Here is an 8458-nt window from a genome sequence, read left to right on the forward strand (position 1 = left end):
AGCAAATGGTGTTTATTGCACAAATCAATGGGAATCTGGGCTAATTTTGGGCTTTATTTTCATTATTGAGCTTGAATAGTTTCTCAGATATGTATCGGCTTATATGTATATCTTCTTTTTTTGTGAATTTTCTATTAACATCTTTTGTCCTGTTACTGATTAATGTTTTTACTATTAACCTGTCAAACATAGCAAGGCACAGTTAAGATGATGGAGAAGTAGGAAGAGCAGGATTTCCCTCGTCCCTCAAACACAGCTGTATTGAGGTCAGATCACTTGGAACGCCCAGGAAATCAATCCGCGGAGTGGCAGAAGGATTCCCACAGTTGAAGGGAGACAGGTTGTCAGGATCGAGGTGTGGAGGAGGTAAAATGGTGTAGACACAAAGAGGAAGGAACCCCTTCTGTGGAGAGACAAAAGGGAGAGAAAGACAGGCTGTGAAAGTGCAGTATCCAGTTAGCACAAGAGGAAAACCTCTCTGGACCATGGACTGGGGAATGAGAAATACAGACAGTGCCAGTATCTATTCTGCAAACAATATTAGGAGCTGAAACTCAGAGGTATCAAAAGTGCGCAACTTTCTCTGGAGTGAAGCCAGAGCCAGTGTGCATTCCTGGGGAGGAAGGAGCCTGCCGGGGGCTTGGTAGCCTGAGATGTCAGGGGCCCACTCGAGAAAGCAGTCCCCTTCCTCCAGTACTGTGGAAGGAGGGTTTATTGCCCCCCCTCCCCGCCCCAGGATAAAAGACCCTACAGGCGCCAGCCAAAGGCCTTTTATCAGCAGAGTAGGGTGACACTACCCCAGAATACAATCCACGCAGTGCAGGGCCCATTAAGACACCGGGTTCTGAATCCCAGCTGAGCGCCTAGGAGGCGCAGGAGACTGTGGAGCAGGACAGAGTGATCACCTGCCTTACTCTGTGAGGGCTGCCTGAACAGCATGGTTTGAGATAGCCAGTCTGGGGAGGAGAGATTGGGGTGTCACCATTTTTCTCCCCAACAGCAACAGGGTGAGACGTTAGCAGCACAGCTGCCCCAATGGCGGCGAGACCTGCTTACACCAAACCCCGCCCCTCCATGCCTGGCAACTGCTTATCTACTGGAGCAGGACTGACGCTGACAGAACCAGGCAAGCAAACGGTCTCTCCCCACCAGACCAGCACAGCCACTGGTCCCAGAACACCAATAGACAACTGGTTGGGTTTTTTTTGTTTGTTTCTTCCTTTTTTCTTTTCTTTTTCTTTCTACTCTCTTCTTTTTTTCTTTTGGAATCAAGCTCATAGTTTCTGATCTGTTTTTCATATATATATATATATATATATATATATATGAATATATATATGAATATATATATGAATATATATATGAATATATATATGAATATATATATGAATATATATATATGAATATATATATGAATATATATATGAATATATATATATGAATATATATATATATATATATATATATATATATATATATATTTGATCAGGCATTTTTATTCTCTTCTTTTCCCACCTTTTCTCTTTCTTCATCTTCTTTATTTTTCACTCTCTTTCTCTGGATTTAGCCTTATAGTTTTTTTGATTGTCTGGTCTTATTTTCTCCTCTTTTATTTTTCTCTTTTTATGGGATCCGACTCCACCCCCCCCATCCCCCGCTTTTCCTTATTTGTTCCAGGGTTACTTCAAGAAACAAATCAAAGCACACCTGGTTGAAGGTCCAAACACTCACCACTACAAGCAAGGAGGAGCTCTGCAGAGGACTGACCAGGAGGAAAGAGCCACCAAACACAACAACAGGGTGCATACAACATACACCAAAACCACTTCTTGAAGTGCCAGGCCCTGGACAGTGTATGACCCCCTTTTAATATAATAGTCATCACAGGTGCAGGACATATAACAAGGTTTTAAAACATGCAAAAGACAGAAACTTGGCCAAAATAACAAAACGAAGGAATCTCCTCAAAAGAAGTTTAAAGAAGAAATCACAGCCAGAGAATTGCTCAAAATATACATAAATAATGTATCTGAACAAGAATTTAGAATAACAGAAGACTAATAGCTGGGCTTGAAAAAAGCATAGAAGACAGCAGAGAAATTCTTGCAGCAGGGATCCAAGACCTAAGAACTAGTCATGATGAATTAAAAAATGTTGTAACAGAGATGCAAAAAAAAGAAAAAAACCCACACAAAAACAAAACTAGATACAGTGATAGCAAGGATGGAAAAAGCAGAGGAAAGAATAGGTGAAACAGAAGATAAAATTATGGAAAATAATGAAGCTGAAAATAAAAGGGAAAGGAAATTACAAGATCATGCAGGGAGAATTAGAGAACTAAGTGATTCCATGAAATGAGACAATATCCATATCATAGGAGTCCCAGACTAAGAAAAAAGAGAGAAAGGGGCAGAAGGTTTATTTGAACAAATTATAGCTTAGAACTTTCCTAATCTGGGGAAAGAAATAGGCATCCAATTCCAAGAGGCATAGAGAAATCCCTTTCATCAACAAAACCAGGTCAACACCATGACATATGATAGTGAAACTGGCAAAATACAAGGATAAAGAGAAAATTCTGAAAGCAGCTAGGGACAAAGGGGCCTTAACCTACAAGGGTAGACACATAAGGGTAGTAGCAGACCTGTCCACTGAAATTTGGCAGGCCAGAAGGGAGTAGCAGGAAGTATTCAATGTGCTGAATAGGAAAAATATGCGGCCAAGAATCCTTTATCCAGCAAGGCTGTCATTCAGAATGGAAGGAGAGATAAAGGCTTTCCCAGACAGACAAAAACTGAAGGAGTTTGTGACCACTAAATCAGCCTTACCAGAGATCCTAAGGGGCACTCTGTGAGTGGAAAGCAGCAAAGACTACAAAGGACCAGTAACATCACCACAAAAATGAAACCTAAAGATAACACAATGGCACTAAATTCATACCTTTCAGTAACCACTCTGAATGTAAATGCACTAAATGCCTCAATCAAAAGATATAGGGTATCAGAATGGATAAAAAACAAGATCCGTCTATATGTTGCCTATAAGAGGCTCATTTTAGACAGGAGGACACCTGCAGATTCAAAGTGAGGGGATGGAGACCTATCAATCATGCTAATGGATGTCAAAAAAAAAAGCCGGAGTAGCCATACTTCTATCAGACAAATGAAATTTTAAAACAAAGACTATAATAAGAGATGAAGAAAGGCATTATGTCATCATGAAGGGTTCTATCCATCAAGAAGAGCTAGCAATTCTTAAATACAGAAAACAGAGTGAGGGTTATTGGAGGGGAGTTGTGTGTGGGGAAGGGCTAAATGGGCAAGGGGCATTAAGGAGGACATTTGCTGGGATGAGCACTGGGTGTTATATGTAAGTGATGACATATTTAGTGATCACTAAATTCTATTCCTGAAATCATGATTACACTATATGTTAACTAACTTGGATTTAAATTTTAAAAATAATTCATTAAAAGAAAGAAATAGTAAAAAAAAAAAAAAAAGATTAAACTAGTCTAGGAAAAAAAGAGCCAACAATTGTAAATATGTGTGCCCTCGACATGAATGGAAGCACCCAAATATATAAATCAGTTAATGACAAACATAAGCCAACTTTCTGATAATAATACTGTAGTTGTAGTAGACTTTAATACTCACAGTAATTGACAGGTCATCTAGGCAGAAAATCATCAAGGAAACAATAGTTCTGAATGACACAGTGGATCAGATGGAATTAACAGATATATTCAGAATTTTTCATCCTAAAACAGCAGAATACACATTATTCTTGAGTGCACATGGAACATTCTACAAAATAGATCACATACTGGGTCACAAAACAGCCCTCAACAAGTACAAAAAGATTGAGATCATACCATGTGTATTTTCAGATCACAACACCATGAAACTTGAAATCCATCACAAGAAAAAAATTTGGAAAGCCCCCAAATATGTGGAGTTAAAGAACATTCTACTAAAGAGTGAACGGGTTAGCCAGAAAATTAAAGAAATTTAAAAATACATGGAAACAAATGAAATGACAGTCCTAATCCTTTGGGATGCAGCAAAGGCACTCCTAGTTGGAAAATACATTGCAATTCAGGCCTATTTCAAGAATCAAGAAAGGTCCCAACACACAGCTTAATCTTACATCTAAAGGAGCTAGAAAAGGAGCAGCAAATAAAGCCCAAAGCAAGCAGAAGGGAAATAATAAGATTAGAGCAGAAATGAACAATACAGATCCCAAAAAAAAACCCAGTAGAACAGATTAAAAGCTCATTTTTTATAAGAATAAACAAAATTGATAACCCCCTAGGCAGACTTCTCAAAAAGAAAAGAGAGAGGACCCAAACAGATAAAATCATGGGTGAAAGAGGAGAGATTACAACCAACACCACAGAAACAGAAACAACTATTAGAGAATACTATGAAAACTACTGGAACAATCTGGGAGAAATAGACAAATTCCTAGACACTCACACACTACCAAAACTCAAATGGGAAGAAATAGAAACTTTGAACAGACCATAACCAGTAAAGAAATTGAATCAGTTATCAAAAATCTCCCAACAAATAAGAATCCTGGGCCAGATCGCTTCCCAGGGGAATTCTCTTAGGCATTTAAAGTAGTTAATACCTATTCTTCTCAAACTGTTCCAAAAAATAGAAACAGAAAGAAAGCTTCCAAACTAATTCCATGAAGCCAGAATTATTTGATTTTAAAACCAAACCAAGACCCCACTAAAAGGGAGAATTACAGGCCAATATCCCTGATGAAACTGGATGCAAAAATTCTCAACAAGATACTTAGCATATTGAATTCAATAGTACATTAAAAGAATTATTCAACATGATCAAGTGGGATTCATTCTTGGGTTGCATCCTGGTTCAATATTTGCAAATCAAACAACATGATACACCACAGTAATAGAAGAAAGGATAAGAACCATATGATTCTGTCAATAGATGGAAAAAAAAAAACCATTTGCCTAAATACAGCATCTTTCTTGATAAAAATCCTCAAGAAAGTCAGAATAGAAAGAACATACCTTAGCATCATAAAAGGAATACATGAAAGGCCCATAGCTAATTTCATCCTCAGTGGGGAAGGGAAAAAGGGGAGCTTTCCCCCTGACATCAGGAACACAACAGGGATGTCCACCCTCATCACTGTTGTTCTGAACATAGTGTTAGAAGTCCTAGCCACAGCATTCAGACAACAAAATGAAATAAAAGGCATCCAAATTGGCAAAGAAGAAGTCAAACTTTCACTCTTCACAGAATACATGATACTGTACGTGGAAAACCCGAAAGACTACAACCTGTAAAACACACAGGCGCACGCGCGCACGCGCGCGCGCACACACACACACATAAAATAGTAAAACTGTACCACAAATGTTGCAAATATTAAGCTTAGTTTATGTTATTATTTTTTAAATTATAGAACTCTTTTACTCATGTAAAAATTTTTGCTTTATATCCGAGAAAGATTTTCCCTAATCAGAGATCAGATATTCACCCAATATTTTTCTCATTTTAAATATATTATTTTTTATTTTTTTATGCATTTATTTATTTTTGATAGAGAAAGAGTGAGCAGGGGAGGGGCAGAGAGAGAGGGAGACACAGAATCTGAAGCAGGTTCCAGGCTCTGAGCTGTCAGCACAGAGCCCGACGCGGGGCTTGAACTCACAAACCGTGAGATCATGACCTGAGCCGAAGTCGGACACTTAACTGACTGAGCCACCCAGGCACCCCTTAAATATATTATTTTTTAAACAGTTAATCCATTCATCTATTTGGCATTTGGTACATGCTTTGACATTAGGATGTAAATTGATTCTCTTTTGGCCAATCAACTAATGTATTTAGTTGCAGGAAATTCACTCTGAGTGTTTAAGCAGAAAAGGAATTTATTAACAGACATTGGACAAATCACAGAGTTACCAAAAGATTCAGAGAACCAGTGTGGAAGCTATGCAGATAGCATAGTCCAACACTATGCTTCATATCTGTTCTTTCTGAGTGCTAATTGCTACTCTGACTGAAACACCTGTTTCTTTGGTGTAACTGGTCCTCCATTCAAAATCTAGGGCAAGTATGTTTATTATCTACTAGAGTCTGGGCATAGGTCATACCTTAGCTCGGGAAATTAGTAAACATCTACATTTTCAATCACAATAGCAGGAGGCAGTTTTTTCCTGTCTCCAACTCTCATATGGTGGAAAGATGCAGGTGCTGAAAGTATATACAGTTGACTTTTGAACAACATGGGTTTAACTGTGTGGATCCACTTATACACGGATTTTTTTCAATATAGAACAGTAATGTACATGTTATTTTCCTTATGTTTTTCTTAACATTTTCTTTTCTCTAGCTTTATTGTAAGAATATGGTATATAATACATGTAACAAAATATGTGTTAATCAACTGTTTATACTATTAGTAATGCTTCCAGTCAACAGTAGGCTATTAGTAGTTGAGTTTTAGGGGAGCCTGAAGTTACACATGGATTTTTGACTGCACATGGGTTGGCATCCCTAACCCCTGCATTGTTAAAGAGTCAACTGTAGTTTTCTTTCTTGAGACTAAAGACAACTACACCATTAAATACATTAACCATATTTACAATACACTTTTGTTTTTGTTTGTGGGGAATATTGGGTTGTAGGGAATGGGACCATGGGTATGAATATATACTACCCCTGGTGAAGAGTTCAAAATAGGATCTTTGTGTTATAACTGCTGGCTTTTAATTTTATATTTGTCATATACTAGCTCTGTGATCTTAACCAAATTAACATCTCTATTAGACTTAGTCCACCTGTTAACTGGAGATCTCAATATCCACTATGTTGTGATGATTAATTATAACTGAAATGAGGGTGAAATGCATCATAGCACAGTGCTTGGCACAGAATATGCACTTAATAAATGTTATCATTTATAAGTTACAATCATTATGGGTTCTGCTTCTTTCTGCTGCAGCTGGACTACTGTCTTTGCTCATCTACTTTGGCCTGTTAAATATCAATGAGAGATGCAGTTCTTATTGTGAGAAGCTGGTGACAATGCAATAGATATCAGATTCAAAATCACTTCTCTCATAATGTTTTAAGGTCTCTGTAGCTTCATACCACCATGGGGCCATACTTTGGGGGGTATAAGATCTATAGGAATATAAGATGTATCTCAATTCTATATGACATTTTTAATTATGAAATGTTCAAATATACACAAAATTAGAAAAACTAGTTCATTGAATCACTCTCTAATTTTCACCCAGATTTTAATAACTACCCAAATTGTGCTATATTTGTTTTAAGTTAAATTAATATATTACATTTGATTGGAAGTTAGCTCTAGAAGTTTTCATAGATATATGTTTAGCTTTTTTGATAAGGATATTTCAGAGGTGGAACCGAATGCTTCATGTTGCATCGTGGCAGAAAGCATATATCTGGTTATCCCACTTTTATAATGCTCAGATTGATCATAGGTGTCAAGTGGTGACAGTCTGATGCCTCCATTATAATTCTTATGAACACTTTTATCTAATTATTTAATTCACTGATGACTTTTTCCTGACTTAGGTATTACTTAAGAGGTACAAAATGGTGATTTTTCTAATTCTGTGTTTTCTTGCACGTTTAATAGTTGAAATTTCTTATCATTTACAGCTACTTGGCTACTCTAATATACAGAAAAGCCAGAAAAAAGGCAAAATAACTGTTCTGCATTTTATGTAATAACTAATATTCAGATATTCAGAATAAGGAGTTGGTATCCTACTTGCTTTCAATGGTGTCCAGTAGGTTTTTGTTTGTTGTCTGTTTATTGTTTTTTTTTCTTTTTTCTTTTTTTGGTAGGATATAGAGAGGAATTTATTTGCAAGGCAAATAACAAATCACTCAATAAGCTTTTATACTTTCTTTCCTGGTTTTTGTTTTGTTTTCCAATTACGTTTATTCATATATATATATATATATATATATATATATATATATATATATATATATTTATTTCATTCTTTTGGTGGCTGAGTAATATTCCATTGTGTATATATGCATACCTTCTTTATCCATTCATCAATCAATGAATATTTGGGCTTTCTCCATAGTTTGGCTATTGTTGATAATGTTGCTATAAACATCAGGATGCATGCACCCCCTTTAAATCTGTATTTTTTTTTAATTTTTTTTTTAACGTTTATTTATTTTTGGGACAGAGAGAGACAGAGCACGAACGGGGGAGGGGCAGAGAGAGAGGGAGACACAGAATTGGAAGCAGGCTCCAGGCTCTGAGCCATCAGCCCAGAGCCTGACGCGGGGCTCGAACTCACAGACCGCGAGATCGTGACCTGAGCTGAAGTCGGATGCTTAACCGACTGAGCCACCCAGGCGCCCCTGTATTTTTTTTTTTATCCCTTGGGTAAATACCTAGTATTGCAATTGCT

Source organism: Neofelis nebulosa, chromosome 3, assembly GCF_028018385.1.
Source record: "Neofelis nebulosa isolate mNeoNeb1 chromosome 3, mNeoNeb1.pri, whole genome shotgun sequence".
NCBI lineage: Eukaryota > Metazoa > Chordata > Mammalia > Carnivora > Felidae > Neofelis > Neofelis nebulosa.